At 34.7% G+C, this 18,951-nt stretch overlaps 1 protein-coding gene across 6 annotated transcripts in view; it reads right to left on the bottom strand.

The window, feature by feature from the left end:
• The window catches only part of PPARG (peroxisome proliferator activated receptor gamma), a 124,938-nt gene that overhangs the window by 93,773 nt on the left and 12,214 nt on the right, over nucleotides 1-18,951 (bottom strand). For 4 of the 6 annotated variants that reach the window (XM_019646058.1, XM_019646059.1, XM_019646057.1 and 1 more), the window contains exon 2: nucleotides 8,362-8,432. The exons of the other annotated variants lie outside the window; for them this stretch is intronic. The gene's annotated coding sequence lies outside the window, so the exon portion shown is untranslated. The remainder of the gene's footprint in view (nucleotides 1-8,361; nucleotides 8,433-18,951) is intronic. 6 annotated transcript variants of the gene reach the window in all.

Genomic DNA, 18,951 nt, shown 5'->3' with positions numbered 1-18,951 from the left:
ATATATATATATATATATAGACAACAAAATCGTATTATAATCATCAAACTTGCTAAGAGACTATCACTTAATTATTCCAACCACTAAAAGAAACAATTAACAAAATGGAAAGGCAACCTACAGAATGGGAGAAAATTTTTGCAAACCATATATTGGATAAGGGATTGTTATAAAATATATATAAAGAACTCACACAACTCAATAACAACAACAAAAAAACAAACACTCCATTTTTAAAAGTGGGCAGAGGAACTAAATAGATATTTTCCCAAAGAAGACATCCAAATGGCCAACAGGAACATGAAAAGTAGCTCAACATCATTAATCATCAGGGAAATGCAAATAAAAACCACAATGAGATATCACCACATACCTGTTAGAATGCCTATCATCAAGAACACAAGAGATAACAGGTGTGGGTGAGGATGTGGGAAAAACAGAACCCAGTGCACTCTTGGTGGGAATGTAAAGCCACTATGGAATACAACATGGAGGTTCCTCAAAGTATTAAAAATAGATCTATCTTCCTCTTTTAAACTTTACCTATGTGTTGTTTCTAAAGACCTCAGCTTTCAATCCATTCTTCACTCTACACTAATGACACTCAAATCCACATGTCTAGTTCTGACCGCTGAAACAAGGTTCGGTCTTCACAGCTCTCTAGGATATTTCTACTGAGACATTCCATTTTCACTTCAAATTCAACAAGTCTAAAATCAAACGCATCTTTCTTCTCCCCAAAGAGTCCCTCTTCCATATTTAATTTAATACCTCTATCACATCATACATCAACCAAAAGTTCATTTTTGATTCTTCTTTTTCCTTCACCTTTTTTATTTTTCATTCAGTCACCAAATCTTATGTTATCAAAATATCTTTCACTTGTCCCTTCCAAACAGAGCTGCATTTGTCATACCATTTCCCTATCCCCAAATCTTTAAGTTCCCCAATGCCTCCTAGACAAAGTCCAAGTTCCTCACTCTAGTCTTTGTATCCAAATTTAGTCCATGTCCTCTCCCTATGTGAACTTCCCACTGATTCTGGAGTACGATATGCCCACCGATATCTTGAAATTCTTTCCCCATGATGCCCCTCATTTCAAATTTCCATCTTCTTCCTTCGCATGTCTCCATATCCTTCCCTTCAGGGTTTAGCTCAGGGGCAACGACCCATGAAACAACGACTGATGATTCCCGCTCTGCATGTGTATCTTCTTCCGTGAACTTTTACTACATGTTTTTTCCTCAGTCACACATTGCCCAGCTCTAGTATTTCATTCTTTCAAGTGGTAGGTGTAGATATTGTCTTTGTCTTTGAGACAGGACTGTGAGCAAGAATATTTCATAATTCTATTTTGTCTAGAACACTGCTGGATATATGAAAGTAGTTCAATCAATACTTGTTTAATAAATAACATATACAAATAGGAGCCAAAAAAATCTCAGTACAAATACCTATTCTAGCCTTTTATATTTCTGATTGGGTGGCAATATATTATTGTGGGGTCTAAACCTGAAATAACTAAGTGCAGAAATACCTAATTAATTTCAACAAATGTCTTGCTACAGATTGAGTCCCAACAGGAAGCCACTCAGGTATGGTCCTATAAATCCTTAAATCACCAAAAACATATCATCACCATTAAGAAAATAAATAGCAATAGACCCAAAAGGCAAAAACACATTCATGCTGCTTTAATTGGTAATAAGAAAGTAGAGTCTAAGGACTAACAATGTACATTTCTCTAAAGCAATAAACAAACAAACAAACAAACAAATAAATAAATAAATATTCAAGACATATTTCCAACAACATGTCTTCAAAAATAGATTAGTATGTATGTGCTAGGAAAAGATCTATCCTGATGGCAAAATGTAATACCTGGGTACTGAGCATGATGGAACAGCTTCCGCTCAAATTCCATCCTTTTAAAGAATGACTTGGATTGGCCAGTGAGTGGACCACTGGTAAGATGTACTGGCGACTTTTAGCTTGAGTGGGTGAGAATAAGTTACCTGTCCTCTGTCTATTCTGATGTTTTCATTCGGATACAATTAAAGGCAATGATTATAGTAATCCCTCAAAGATATATAATGCTGTAAAATTTTTCTAAGCTCTTATATATTTGATCTTAGTTGATCTTTGCAATAAACATTTTAAGATAAAGAAATTGAGGTCCAGAGTTTTTAAGAGTTTGCCAATTTAAAAGAAGAGGACAGACTACAACCCAGGTGTCCTGACTACCAAAGCAGCAACTTTCTCTGGAAGTACACAGCACTCTTCCAAAGTACAACTGGAGGGCAGTGTTGGTAAAACACTGAGTATTAAACATCTCTGTAGTAATAGGAAAATCATTTTCACTGTTTGTATGTAATTATAATACTTCCTGAGTAATACTCCTTATATTTCCAGTGAGAGTAAGAAAGTACATTTTGTGGTTTATTAGTCATATAAGACTTCTCTGGATTTTCAAAATAGATGCTAAAAAAAATAAAGTCTTGTCAATTGTATTTATACTTCAGTGGTTACTTCTGTACACAGAAGTGCTCTCAGTTTTATGACACTATCTGGAAGAAGTTCAATAACACATTGTTAATACTCTACTCCTACAAAATAATTTTAAAGCTCCATGGGAATTTAGATTTGCACAAGTTATTAGGATGTGACCTTTCCCTTAGATTTCTTATTTTAGGATTGACTTAACATGGTATTTCCCCAGTGGGAGCTGTTGTACTTCCTTCACAGATAAGAAAAATAGCAATCACAAATTATAGTGAGTAAACTTGGGGAAACATATATTTGTGTGATGCTGATGAAACTGAAATCATAAAAGGAGACCCACACTACGTATTCCTTGGATTTGAGAGGAAAGCCATGTGGCTTGCTAACAAAAGAAAACAAAAGTTATGCCATTATGGTATTTCCCTGAAATTTATTCCTAATTGTTTCTTGTCCCAGCTACCAAGTCTTATGACTTTAAGATTATTAAAGATGTTTACGTCACTAAATTTCCTATGTCCTGTCTACTGGGAGTATAAAAGGTTAAAAATATCAAACTTTTAATAATTTACATGATTTCAGATCATAGGATCTGGACTGAAGGACAAGGAATTCATGAACGTAAAGAAAAACCCCCAGAAAAACATGAACGAGATCACAGTTTCTTCACGTTATGTTCCATAGAATAACAGTGGCTTCCAATTATTCATCTCTTACTACATGATACTGTGACAGAATTTATGCACATTATTTGTAACACATGAGTTATTGGAAACATCCAACAATCAAGTATGCTATAACTGGGACTATAGAGCATATTGTTGGCCATTTTTAACAAAGGCAAACAACACTGTGTCAGGGGAGATAATAAAGACATGTACATTTTCCCTAACTAGTTTAACTAGGTGTCAAAATCAATAACTTTATATAGTGTTAGTTAATAAAAAAAATTAAAATTAAAAAATTATGAAAAGATTTAAAATTTTTTTGTTATAAGAATGAAAGCGTGGGATATTAATGGAAATTAAGTAATCATCAAAAGTAATGTTTGTATCCTCTCTTATCAGATATTCTTGTATATTAGGTTTGATTAAAATTACTATTTGAGAACAATGTTTTATTTAAATTATTACTCAAAAATCTCAAATAATCAAACCCCTCCCCCTACCATGCACTTTTAACAAACTATTAATTCATAGTCTCTGCAGCACAGAAATTTTTCTTTCGGGCTTAATTTTTAGGAATTAACTCTTTACATTTTACACTAGTGACTGACTTTTAGTACCCATTGTGATGAAGTCATCATTTTTCCAGAAAATACTATGTAGTTTAGACACAGCTAGGTTTTAAAACATTGTTTTTGAATCAAAAGAGAATTTAGAATTCATTTATCACACTCCTTTAATTTTATAGACATTGAGTGCCAGGGATAGCAATGTATTTAGTGTCTCAAACACTACATAGACATATGAAAATGTGTGTACATGTATTGAGAACTGGAAGGCAACTTGTAGAAATTAAAACAGTTTGAATAAGGATGTGAAGATTATAGACAATTTTTTCCTTAACGTGATCTTTATTGTTACTACATTGCTTCTTTGATATTAAAAAATATAATACACTGTACTGTAATTAAAAGCTATAGTCTCTATTTCATTTAATTAACTGTAACTTAACCCCCAATGAAAGCTTAGAATAGAAAGAAAAGACAATCACTCCATGATCTTTTCCTAATTGTTGAAATACATTTTAACCATATAATTTTGCATCTTAAAATTTTTTCTTATCATTATATCTTTATTCAAAAATTAATATTCCCTCAAATATTTAAAACATTTAATTTACATCCTTTTTTTCCCTTTTAATTTGTTTGTATCCATCTGTCGGGACGTCCTCCTAGTGGTTAAACCTGCACGCTCAAAAGCAGTCATTCCTTTCTATCAACTCGCAGCACGTGGAGTTAAAGGCCAGGAGGCTCCCGCAGCACAATCTTCAAACTTTATTTAAATTTAGCACAGCCTTAGGAAATAATCTGCACCTGCCTTGCAATTAAGTAGGATTTTTTTCCTAACCAAACAAACATCAAAACCCCCATATCATTCTGATACCTAAACACTTGGTGAAGCCTCTCACTCTCTACTCACGTTCCACTATAAAGCGCACAAAGTCAAAGCTAGAAGATAACAGATTTAAAAGAACAGAAATCAGTTAAATGCACACTTTGGAAATATGTTTTTGTTCATTTTGCTACTACTCTATGCTCAGAGCAAGATCAAATGTCATTAAAAAATGCAAGAGTAATATAGTTGCTCAAACCCTTTAACATAGAAACTTCTTTCACCGATTTAGCTGACAAAAATGATTTTTAAAAAGTGAACTATGTGCATGAAGATATTCACTATATGTCATGGTATAAGAATACACAGTAATTCTACAACAATAAAAAACTAGACCACCTAAAAACTGGCTTCGTAAATTATGTGATATCACTAAAACGGACTATTAAGTTGCCATCACAAGAGATCTGAAAGTCAGGTAGAAACAAAGAATGATTTATATGATCTAACAGTAAAAGAAGCAAAAATGCTACAAATACCATAACTGTTAGTAAGTAGAAAACGTATACAGGCTTACAAGAACTGGAAGAAACTATGCAGAAATAAGAATAGTAGTTTAAATGTGATTAATTGTAGTCTTTTTGAAAAAACATTTTCATAGCCTTTCGGTAATAAACATGTCTTAAAAGAATTTAATGTAAAATGAAACAAACGCAACGGCCAAAATGCAGAGGCAAAAGTTATGTGTCCTAGTTACTAATCTCATTTCTAAATGTACCACCTACCCACCTTTCACGTTATCTATGTTCCAATCCTGAAGCCCCTGAGTTCATACATAGCAGTAGAGCTAGCTGAGAGTTTATTTACACAGGGCAGGACTGAACTTTGCATGTGAGCACATACAGAAAATGATAAAGATCGTTGTGTCCTATTAGTAATTTACAGAATTGTGATTTGCTCCACCCAGTACACCTATAATTGAATTCCTCAGCCATAAAGTCATTGGGACCAAACAAGTTCAGATATCTTTTATCTAAACCTTTCTTTCCTCCCTTACCATCAGTTAACATATTTCTTATGGGGCTTTTCTTCTTTTTATAGATTCATTTGTCTTGGTTATAAATTAACCCCACAAACAACTCTCCCAACCACGCCAGCTCTACTGTTTCCTGTGTACCAGGTTTCTTTTTACTAGCACAATTTATGATATGGAGGCCATTTAAAGTGCCAGTTGGTAAATGATGTCTGGGGAATCTTTAGATTTAAAAAAAAAAGATTCCTAAGGATAAAGACCCACAGGCAGAGATTCTCCTTATAGCTGGGCACCCTAGAAGTGAAATGTAACTGCTGAAGACTTCTGTTATTTCTTTTTTACTTTAAAAAATGCGGTAAAATATACATAACATAAAAATTTACCCTTTTAACCACTTTTAAATATACAATTCTGTGGCATTAAGTATTTTCACATTGTATGACCATCACCACCATCCATCTCCAGAATTTTTTCATCTTCCCAAACTGAAACTATACTCATTAAACACTAACACCTCATTTCCCCCACCCCCCATTCTAAATTCTGTCTCTATGAATTTGACTACTCTAGGTGCAACTTCTGTTATTTCTTGCTTCACCTAAAGTCTGTGAAGTAGTGTAATCTACTAAATTGTTGAACACACAAGAGAGTTGCCGGCAAAACAAAAAACTTTAGGGAAGAATTCCCAATACTTAGCATTTCATTTTCAAACACTTGAATTCAGAGCTTGGTCTTTTTATTTTAAGTGGCTTTGGATTTCACTGAACTTAAACTGGTTTTCAAAGCAAACATAATGCTGCTATTGAGTTCCTTTAAGAATCAAAGTTCCCTTAGTGCTACTTGTATCACTGAATGCCCAGAAATTTTATCTAAAAACAATGTGATCTTCACCATTCAAAAACAAGACTACTAATGCTAAATTCTTGTTCAAATGATGTCTTAGGTGAGGAATACCAAGAGATTATTAATTAGATCTAAATACGTTCCCAGTTTTGGTTTGAATATTCAAATCACATGCTGATTGTCACCAACTGAAAACTTTGCTAAGAGGAGACGGAGCCTTGTGGAATTTTCCCACTCACAAGTCTTCCAGGGCCGGAAGTAACTGGCGGAAGTATTAAGTGGAGACCAAGCTTGTGGAGGTAAGGATGGCAGTGTGTGTGGACAGGATTACAAAGCACAGTTCAAAGAGCATTTCTGATGAAAACAATGCCCCTGCTTCTCTCTGTTCCAAGATTTGCAAACAGAAACTCACTCCGTAAATCAGTGACAATCTAATAAGAGTGATTATTTAGTGACTCCAATATTACTTTTAAAGAGCTTTTTATTTTGACATAATTTGAGGTTTACAGAAAAGCTGCAAAGATAGTAGAGAGAGCTCCCAGGTACCCTTCACCTAGCTTCCCCTACTGTTACACGACATTTCACAACCATAGTACAGTGATCAAAACTAATAAATTGCCATTGGCGCAATACTGTAAACTACTTTTCTTGGATTTCACCAGTTTTCCCACTAATGTCCTTTCTCCGTTCCAGGATCCAATCCATGGTCCCACATTGCATTTAGCTGCCATGTCTCATTCTTCTCCAATCCTCTGGGAGTCCCTCAGTGTTTTTGTTTTTGTTTGTTTGTTCATTTTAAACAGCTTTATTGAGGTATAAATGCTATAAAAAAACCACTGCACATATTTAATGTATAGTTCCTTGGTCTTTCCATGTCTTTTATGCCTGACACTGTTGAAAACTGCTGGTCAGGTATTCTGCAGAATGTCTCTCTCTTTAGGTTTGTCTAAGGTTTTCTGATGATTCAATTGAGATTATGGATTTTTTAGAAGAATACCAAAGGGATGATATGCCCTTTTCAGGGCATTTTATCAGAGGGTATATGAGCTCAATATGTCTTTTTACTGCTGATATCAACCTTGATCACTTGGTTAAGGTGGTGTCTGCTAGGCTTCTCCACTGTAAAATTACCACTTTTGCCTTTGTAATTAATAAATATTTGGGGGGGATACTTTGAGGTTATGTACATATTCTGCTTCTCCTTACACTTTAACCAATTTTACTATTCATCTTGCCTGCAGCAATTATTACGGTGGTTCTTTAACGGCAAGTTTCTATTTCCTTCCTCCCTTTTACATTTACTAATTTAAATTCTTCTGTAAGGAAAAGTTCTTTCTCCATTTGTTTATTTATTCAGCATTTATTTATATCAGTATGGGATCATGTACATATTTTTTATTTGGGGGGCTATGCTACAATGATTTATTATTCAAATTATTTCAGCTTTGGCCACTGAGAGATGGAACAATTTGAGCAACAAAACAAGTAAGTATATTATTGGATTATAATCGCCACCCCCCCAATAAAATATATATACAGGAGTCCTGGATATTGAAGCTACTTTCTCCTTTGTGACCAGGAATATGGTTGCATGGTCTACAGGGAACTAGGAAGATATTTTAATTTTTATCTCAATTTAATTATAAGTATCATCAGAACCTAAAATAATATACTTGTACTTGAGACTTATTTCTGAATTATTTTTCAACGTCTAGGTCACTTTCCTATCTTTGTTTTGTCTTAGACAAATCCATTACTATGTTCTCCCTTAACTGACTGGTAAATTATACAGTACAAAGTATTCTGATAGTCAAAATAAAAGCTCTCTAAGAAATGTTACAATAAAATACCATGAAGAATTTGAATGTTCTTTTAAAAAAGATGCCTTTAAATACAAATTTAGTATGATAAATTCTGAGTTTTACCTACCGTTAAAGGGTGGCTCTTGATTGAGAAAATGACCTTGTATATCTGTGGTTTAGAATAGGCTTCTTTCAAACCTGAACAATTAAAAAGAAAGAAGGTTTTTAATATACACACATAATCAAAGTCCCTAGACAACCTAGGCTGCCAAAGTGTACGAGCACAGATAAGTTTATTGTTTTCTGTTGGATTTCATTCTGAGTGTTTGCTTTCTCTGAGCTTATTTTTGTATTCTCTAGAAGTAACCAACAGGCTACCAACTGACTCGGAAATCGTGCAGGACTGTACAATGTTCCTACAGAAATGGATCCGATTCATTTCACCTAGTTTCCTAGTTGTGTCACTAATCATGAGTTGAGGTCCTTTATCTCATCCATCTTTTACGTCCAATTAATAATCACACCTACATTATTGTACAGACTTAAGAAACACTTATAAGGATTAATAACCTCAGAAGATAGACGTTTGACTTATTTTGCTTAGCAGAAAAGGTTGAGAGCCATATGATTTCACTCATATGTGGGCTATAAAACTGAAAGCAACAAATAAATGAGACAAACAAATAAACAAACAAAAACTCATAGACAAAGACAACAGTTTAATGGTTACCAGAAAGTAAGGGGAAAAGGGGGAGGTAGAAGAGGGTAAAGGGGGTCAAATATATGGTGATTGACTTCGGGTGGTGAACACACAATGTGATATATAGATGATGTATTATAGAATTGTACACTTGAAACCTATATGATTTTACTAACGAATGTCACCCCAATAAATTGAAAACAATAGATGTTTGATAAAAGACATACACAGTAAAGATGATATCAAAATATAACCTCATTCTAGATGGCACGCGGCTGTTACGCCTGAGGTAAAGTTCAATGATGTGTCACAACTATTATACTTAGGGACAGTAGATGCAGCACATTCCATGTGAAGCAGATTTTTAAAAGGAAGACCCAGAGAGCATATTATCTAAGTAAATGTGCCAAAGGTCTTAGGATACATATACTTGGCTCTTATGAAGAGGCCAGGGATCCTAGAATAGCTGTATATTCCCTAAAGACAAAACAGCCATCTACTGCCAAAAGTTTTACCATTAGGGCCTTAACAGTCCCAATATCCAGACTCAGTGTTCTGTACAGCCTAACCTATAAAAAATTCTAAATTTTTTCCTTTTTCAACATGCACCTTTCAATTTGGAATTTTCAAAAACTATTCTGTTATCCATGCATGACATAAAAGTAGTGGATCAGGAATATAAAATGTTTTCCCATTTTGTTATTTCTAATATGAAAGAATATAAACTATAGCCAATGTACTTTGTTTTAATTATTTGTTCCTCTAGCATTGTTTAGTACTTTTGTTTGGAAATGGAAAGCCTCTTAATGTAGACTCAATATCAATAATAAAGTAACATTTTTTTTTCAAAATGAGACATATTCTTCTACAGAAAGAGTTAATTTGTCAGTGTTGTAAACCTGTATGTTTTGTTTCCTGACTAACTGCTGACATGTATCATAGCAATTTATATTAACACTCTCTAATTTGTTGTCAAAATGAAAGCAGTTTCCACACCAAAACTGTTCATTATATTTAACAGGCATAACAGATGAAAAACAACTTTATCTATAATAGATTACCATTTTGACCTTTTTTACATTTAAGTCAACTAAAAAGGGCTTACATATGTGAAACCAACAGGAAAGAATGTTAAAAAAAATTGAACAAAATCTCTATCTGAAAAATTAAAGAACGCTGATTAGGTTAAGATTGTCATACTAGTTTTCTCTGACACTCATCCCAATGTCCCTTTGAAATACATGTGAATTCATTAAGAAGGAATGAAAGTAAAGAAGGAATAAAGATTTCTGGAAACTGCTATCTATTCCTAGCTTGTAGCCCTAAGAATTCGATCAAACAGAAAACTGGGCCCGCTCCTAAGACTTTCAGAGGCAGACAGAATTCTATCACCTTTCCCACGACTAAGATCCATAATCTCCTTTCTGTATCCACTCAGTATTGCCTTGTACCATAGACGGTATAGTTTCCAGACATAAATTTTTAAAATATATTTTATATATAATATACAGAGGGTGCCAAAAATATGTATACACATTTGAAGACAGGAAAACTGTATTAAAATTGTAATACTCAATATATGCCGATAACAAAAGATGAATGAATACAAGTCACATTTGACTTCTGCATTTGCAAAAGGTGTTCCAAGTGATTACCATCAGCGTCCAGACACTTCTGCGGCGAACTACTGCTTGAACAACGTTCACCAAAGCGTCCACTTGTATACACCTTTTTGGCACCCCTGGTATATTTATATTTTTATTATATTTATTTATATATATTTTATTCTGGATATATTTTATTTTATTAATATACTCTAAATTTTATTATATTAATAAAATATAATTATCATATTTGTTAAGTATAATTTGTATTTATTAATTATATACTTATTAATGTTAATTATACAATTTATGCTATAAATAAATACACTAAAATACTATAAAATACACTACAAAGCATAGTATTTATTTTATGATAGGGTAGAAACAAGATCCATTCTGGAGCCAATAAATATCAAGGATTATAGTTTTTTATGTTCTCCATAAATTTGAATTGGTTTACAGTCATTATAAACCCTTCTACTCATCTTTTTAAGTCAGAGAACTAGGCTGTGAAGACAGTAGACAAGGCCCTCACATTTCAACAGAACCTACATTAGAGAGGTGCTGTTCATAACTACTCATCCAATTTTTTTATATCTGAAATAGGATTTTTACCAGAATCTAACCAGATAATGCAGCCAGAGGGCAATTTACTCAGACTAATTTGTCTGAAATGATATAAATGGTAGAAGTTGACGTAAGAAATGAAAAAATAACAATGGAAACCACTGAAAACTTATCAAAGAATTACTTCCCCAAAAGCTCTGGGTCTAGATCATTTTATAGATAAATTTTTAAAGAAGAGATAATTTTCTTGCTATGCAAACTGTTTCTGAGTAGAAAAAAATATAGTGACCAAATTAATTTTTCAAAAGTAGCATAATATTGATATTGAAAACAAGAACAAAGAGAAAAATACTAATCCCATTTATTAATATTAATTTAAAATTATAAATAAAATGCTAATAAAAAAATCAATAGTATATTAAAAGCATAAACCATCATAACCAAGTTGGATTTATCTCATTAAGGCAAAGACGATTTAATATTAGGAAACCTATTAAAATGATGTCACAGCACTAGCTCAAATTTTGAAAGAAACCATATGATAATCTCAAAAATGCACAAAATACTCAAACAAATTCAACATCCATTCTTGACAATATTTCTTTTAAAAACCAAGAAACTTTAATAACAAAAATATTTATCTCAAACTTACAACCAATATCATCTTAATTGTGAAATACTGCAGCAGCATTTCCCCAAATGTGTTCTATAGATAACTAGTTCCTTAAGATTTTTCAACAGAAAAGCTTCCACCATAAAATACATTTGCATATATTGTTCATTTTTGGAGATTAATAAAGTACATTAACATTGTATGTGGTCTGTAAGCCCTAAATTAAAAAACAGTATCAACAATAATAATCTTAAGCGTTTAACTCACTAGTTCTCAATGTTCTTATTTGAACATTTATTTCTTCACTTGCCATTATTTCACTCCTCAACCCATTTCACTGTGGTTTTTGTCACCTATCCTTCTACTGAAACTCAAGCAAAAGTGACAAGTTGTCTCCTTCTTGCTAAAGCGATTAGACTTTTCTTGATTTTCATTCTATGTATCCAATGGTGTGCTGGTAGATGTTTAACAACAGCTCTCCTTGCAGGGAAACAACCTCTGATTTGTAGTGTTTGCCAATTTCTGTGGTGCATATACTCCCACTGTGATTGATTTCAGGTTATAGATGTGCTGTCACAAAAAGCAGGGTGGGGAAGCGCTGGTGCCACAGCACACAACAGTGGACAGACAGCATTTCCACCCTACAGATACAATCAACACGAACGCCTCAACAGTGTAAAATAATTAGGAAGTGATGCAGTCGGTGTGTTTATTACCTTTGTTTTTAACATAACTTGTTTAACGGCAGTATATACAATTTAATTTTTAATAATGGCTGTGGATAACAATCAGCTCACAAAAACCCTGGACGTTTCACAACTGACTTTCACAAGCCGGTTTGAGCTGGCTCCAACGCACCACTGTCTCAGCCTCTGCAGCATTTGACATTTTGTCATCCTCTATTAAAACTGTCTCTTCCCTTTGCTTCCCAGAGACCAGTTTCTCCGAATTCTTATCCTACCACAGAATTACTATTTTTGTCCCTTTTCTTGGTACCTCTCGTTTCTGAGCCCTTCTATTTTATGTGTTATGCAAGTTCCTTACTGGCCTCTCTTCCCCATAAACACATCTACTTGACTGCAGCTCTCCAATCTTGATCTCTAATCACAACTCTTCTCTCAAGAGTTCTAAACCTGTATTTCCCACTTTCTTTTGAACTCCCCTACCCCAGGTTCTGCAGGAACCTCAAAATCAACATTCTCAAACTGACTTTTCCCTCAGACGAATTAAACAGGCACGATTCAACACATAATTGGACCACTCCTTGTTCCCTGCAAGATTAAAAGGAATACCATTTTCTGCTCCAGTCTTTCAAAAATACATTAAAGGAGATCAATTCATAGCCACAGCAACCCTTCCTATTTTTTTTCCTTTACCCCCATATCCTTTTCCTGCTTCCCTTTGATTTTTTTCACACTCCATACTCTCCAAAGTATCTCCTTTACCAAAAGGCCTCCCAACGAAACACTCCATCCTCAGCCCAGTAATTTCATAATCTCTCCCTCTTCTTCTCCTTCCCAGCACTTTATTGTGTATATCAACTTAAATCTCCTCTAGCTTTTCATGTCCAGTCCCTTTCCACTCATTCTCCAATACTTCATCACAAAAATCTAGGAACTGACCTTGTAAGACCAACTTTTCTAAAGGAAGGGGGTGTTGTAATGTCAAATGAAGATTCTCTGGTTGAGTGGGAGAAAGTGAAAGTACATGAACACTCCCAAATGACTAATTTTTATCCCATCAAACTAAGTACATGATCTGCCACCTCCCTCCCCTCCCCCAAATTGCTGATTGGTTCCATTGAAGACCAGATTCAAGATGGACCAATTACAGCCTTTCCTAGATTTTTACACTGGCCATACAAAATTTGATATTAAATTCACCTCTATATGCTGGGATGACAAAATAAAATGACTTTTTTTAGATTAAGAGGAGTTTAAGAGAGAAAGAAAAAATGGAAACAAAGACTCTCCTAACAGTGGTTGGCTTTAAGTGATAGTGAATATTTTTATTCAATTTTACTGAACGTAAGTTTAAGATTTGGTGATCTAATTTACTTTGTTACAAGGAACAAAAACAAGTACTTTCAAGTTGCTCACCACTTACAAGACACACAAGCTGATTTGCAGTGAACCAGAGCCACTAAAAGTTTAGATCTAATCCGTGGTTACACCTGAATATGGTTACAGTTATGCAGATCTAATTGTTAAGTGTGGGATGGTGGTGGTGGGGTGTAGACATCTCATTCCTTGGCAAGTTACATACTGGAAAGTTGGGCTTTCATTAAAGAGTGCAAGACAGGGTGCTGGGTTCAGGTTGCTTGGGTTAAATCCTAGTGTTATCACTTGGCAGCTTATTTTTCTCTCTCTGTGTTTGTCTCTTCATCTGCAAAACAGAGATAACAGTGTGTACCTTATGTGACTGTTGGAAGAATAAAATGAGATAATATATGTAATGGGCTTAAAATAGAGCCTGATACAGAATAAGTGCTCAATAAACATTAACTATTACTATCAATAGCTATATTACGTTTTTGGTGCTTGAGATAATTAAGGAAGAGTCCTTTGGAAGGATGGTTAAATGACATTTTGGCTAAGAATTTAAACTGTGGAGTACACTAAAGGGTAGGCTAAATGGAAAGAAAGCATTGTGTTCTCTAAACAGGAAATCATATGGTTACATTTAGAAATCCATCATCAACTAAGTTATCCTAATGATTAATGTTACTCTAAAAAGTCATGATAACTATTTAGAGTTAGGAAGTAGAATGAGACTCTAGATTTGAAATAAAAAGCAACAACTATTTGCTGAGCATCTGATATTTGTTAGCGGTGTTCTCGGCACTGGGGATAAAGAATGAACAAAATGGACAAATATTCCAGCTCTTGTGTAACTGCATATATAAAGGTGTAATTAGATGCTAAAGGATGATATGACGTATCTGCCAAGTGGGGATAAGAAATTAAGGTTGTTAAAGACAATTAGGAGTTATTTCAACAAGCCACTATGCTTTACCAGAATTCATGACTTAAGGTCTACCGATCCGCTTCTCCCAATTTGAGGATTAGGATTCAATAATTTTTTAAAAAATCAATCAAAATCCACTTATAAGTTATAACCAACTATTTAGTCTCAGAAGGAGGAACATAAATATTTTGTTCATGTTAAATTCAGAATAAAAACACTCCTAATGTAAAGTATGGTGACTATAATTGATAACACTATATTGTATAATTGAAATTCGTTGAGTAGAACTTAAATATTCTCACACAAAAAAAGATAAATATGTGAGGTGATGGATGTGTTAATTACTTAGATGGAGGGAATCCTTTCACAATGTATGCATATATCGAATCACCACAATATACACTTTAAATATCTTCTAATTTTATGTGTCAATTATATCTCAACGAAGAAAAAATATCCCTACTTCATCATTTGATTAGCAAATAAAAATACATTTTATTTCCATATTATAATTAGAGATCTAGCCAAAGACAGATGCTGGGAATTGCGAAACAAAAAGGAAGAGAGTCATCGCAGGGAGAGAACCAGAGACAGAAAAGGAAGGAAAAGAAGAGATAGAACATGGGACACTCCAGGAATGAAAGAAAAGGTGGGAAAGGGAAAGAATAAGAACTAGAGCTAGAGCAAAACTGAGGAGTATAGGGAAGGAAGGAGGGAGGAAGAAAGGAAAGAAGAAGATAGAAAGGAGAGAAAAGGCCCAGAAATCCGGATTAGTCAGAGGTAATAACTTTTGCTATTTAAGCTCACCTATTCACTTTGAATATAAGCATCAGAAAGAGTCATCATTGGTATCTTAAATATTATGCAGAAATTAATAAGCCATCAAAATTATTTAGCCAAAAAGCTTTCACATTCATAGTCAAACATATATGCTAATACCTTCAGGAAACTATCTTTGTTTTTCTCTAAACTCACGTTTTCCTACTTCCATGCCTCTGCTCATACTATTTTTCCATTTGAAACGCTTTGTCCACCATCATCCCACATTCAATGAACAATATTCAATAAATATTTATTGTTTACTTACTATATACCAGGCACCACTCTAGGTACACTTCAAAATTTTACACATATTCTCATGAAAAGTATACGCTGTTATAACAATACACAATGAAAATGGCCTATTTTAACAAAATATTCTACTAGACTTGAAGTAAAATTAATTTTTCTTCTTCAACTAAACTTTTTCTCCACCTGTTACCATAAGTACTAAAATGATCCTTATGAAAATAATGCCCCTTATTTAAGAATTCCTCCAAAATATAGTGAGGATAGCACTCCTATCGGAATTTAAGTTCTCCAGACCCTCCAAAGTGCAATTAATCTGTGATAATTCGAGTTGCTAAATGTTGATGATAACAGTTTGAAGCTTGAATTAACGAAGTCAAATAAGCTGAATAATCAAAGTTATTTGAACTTTCACCCACATCAAAATGGAATCACAAAGGCATTCCCTAAAAGGCTAGTCATGCCTGGTCTTGATCAACCACGATGTTACATCACAGGAGCAAGAACAAATGACTTAAAGATCAGCAGTGTGACTACGATTTACGTAACTCACTTCTGCAGAAATTTGCATTCCTTGCGAAAAATATCACGTGAAAGAGGAACTTACTACAAACATTAAAATTGGAACTAAATGAAGGCTGAGAAAGCTTTAACGAATAGTATTCTCTTTAAAAAGAACTGGGGAACTAACTGTACAGATATGTTTAAAATAGAATTGGCATTCAAATTTAGGGAAATGGAATTACAAGTATGGCTGAAAATGACCAGACAATTCGTATGCATTGGTGTTCCAACACAGTCAATTACAAAGGAAATATGTTCCACTAAGTTAATATTATAAAATAGAGAATCATGGCACCTTCAAGTTGGAAGGGACCTCAGAAGTCACCTAGTTTGTTTGTCCTAGCAAAGCAAGGCTTCTTGACAGACGGTCAGACAGCATGAATATGTCTACTGACGAAGCACGCACTTTCCCGCTGTTGGACAACTACAGTCATTAGAATTCTTTCCTTATACTGAGCTAAAGTATGCCTCCTTTTAATATCTATCAATCCTTTGACAAAGAACTGTCTATGACACAGGAAGCTCCATCAGGGAAGGAACCCGTCTGTCTTGCATAGTGTTATCACCCCAGTGGCCAGCACAATATGTGGCACATAGTAAGCATGCCATAAAAATGAGTAAATGGCTGATGACTACCCTACATGTCCCAGTCACTAAATCCAGTTACTTCGTCCTTGAGGGCAATAGTGCTCTAACTCTGGGGTGAAAGAATTTTTCTTTTCTTTTCAATGCACTGTGGATGCTTTTATAATGCAGAAATGCAAAACCATGCCCTTGACTGTCCTGACAATATAAAAGTTTTTCAGTGCTTATCCTCCCATCTGTACTTACCTTGTGCCAAGTCAGTAATCGAGTTTGTGAGCAGCATCGGTCCACAGGCCATTCTTGGGAGGATCACTCACTGCTTTAGAACGTGCCTCACATTTTCCCTTCCTCTTGGTTCCTACAGGCCTTCCTCCTGTTATGTCCAGATTGTGCGATAGCCTCCTAACTGCTTTCCCTGCACACTACTGCTGGATTAATCTTCTGACTAAATCATCTCACTCCTCTTCTCAAGACCTGGAATCTCACCACTCCTTGCAAGATAAAATCCACTTTGCGTTGTCTGCATTCCAGACCCTTTCTCATCTTCCCTAAAATCTGCATTTCCAACCACACTTCTCACTAACTCACCCACATGTACTATCCCCGTCAAATGGGTTGAGCTCGGCCAAGTTTTCCCCCCAAATCCATGCTTATTCACCAGTAACCAGGCTTTGTTTTCTTACACCAGAAATTCTTTCTCCTCTTCTATCTCAAGCCCTGAACTTTCCTTTTTTTTATTTTTTTCTAGGTAAAATTCACAATACACAAAAGTAACTACTTTAAAGTGTACAAGTCAGTGGCATTCAGTACATTCTTAAAGCTGTGCAACCATCACCTCTATCAAGTTCCAAAACATTTTAATCACCTGAAAAGGAAATCCTGTACCCATTAGGCAGTCCCTCCTCTTCCCCGTTCCCGAGGCCCTGGCAACCACAAATCTGCTTTCTAGCTCCATGGCTTTGCCTATTCTGGACATTTCATATTAACAGAATCGTACTTTGATTCCCGTGCTTCTTTTTCTGTATATTTTTTCGTTTAACTTAGTTTTGTTTTGTTTTTCCATAAGGTTATTCTGCCAATCCCTGAACTTTTGAAGTCAAGTTCAACTCCCACCTTCTCTACAAGGTTTTTCCTCAGTATACTCTCCACGCCACACTGATCTTGCCGTTCTCTGAATTTCTGTAGCATTTGTTTTCTGCCTTCCTTATTTGAGTCCTTAACCCTATGCTGCTTTGAATTGTTGGTTACAATTAACTTGGCCCCTTTTTGATTCATGTCAATCATACCCTCCTAGCCCCAGGAGCTTTGGTGTCTCCCTTTGTGCCTAGAACCTACGTGACTATGTGTGCAATTCACTGTGTGCAGCCATATGTGAATAAACAGCAAGTTAAGGGAACTGAAGAACAGATCATCAAATGAAAGCTTCCACCTGTTTCAGTTTTTTATCCTTCCTTTTATCGTGCTCTATCCTCACTGTCCCTTTGGTTCTCTCTCTTGGTATTGTGTCTAGTAGGGCACTTCTTTGCCCCAGTAGGAGATGAACAACAGGTGCGGCTGTAGGAGGTTGATGGCAGGAGGCCCAAGGGTGGAGAGGGTGCAAATTCCCTGCATTGATATTCTGTTAACAGACTCCTACCTTCGTTCTACATCCACAGATGAAGGCCTACAGAGAAGAGTGGGTGTGCAGAGATGTCACAAGGCCACATAGAAAAAAACATTTGTCTATTTGCTTTCCTTTTATATGTAAATCAGTTTCCTTGGTACTTTGATTTGAAGTGGCTCATAAACCCGTATTTACCTTGTAAAAGAAGATTAATTGTTAAATAATTATAATACTTTGATTCATATATGAAATAGCTGAGCAATTAAATTAATATATTATGAGCCAACTAATAGACCAGAATTTGCTAGTGTTTTATCTAACACTTAACAAAATGTTTGAAAGGGAACTAGTTTTATTTTATGCATGAGTAATAAGTCTAAATAACATTTCCTACTGCCTACTACTGTGAACTTTTCTCTAGCAGTAGTAGCACTACACAGAATTTG

This window comes from Hipposideros armiger, unplaced genomic scaffold (assembly GCF_001890085.2).
Source record: "Hipposideros armiger isolate ML-2016 unplaced genomic scaffold, ASM189008v1 scaffold_96, whole genome shotgun sequence".
In the NCBI taxonomy this organism is placed as follows: Eukaryota; Metazoa; Chordata; class Mammalia; order Chiroptera; family Hipposideridae; genus Hipposideros; species Hipposideros armiger.
The sequence above is the reverse complement of the archived record's forward strand: the minus strand, read 5'-3'. Positions and strand labels throughout refer to the sequence as shown.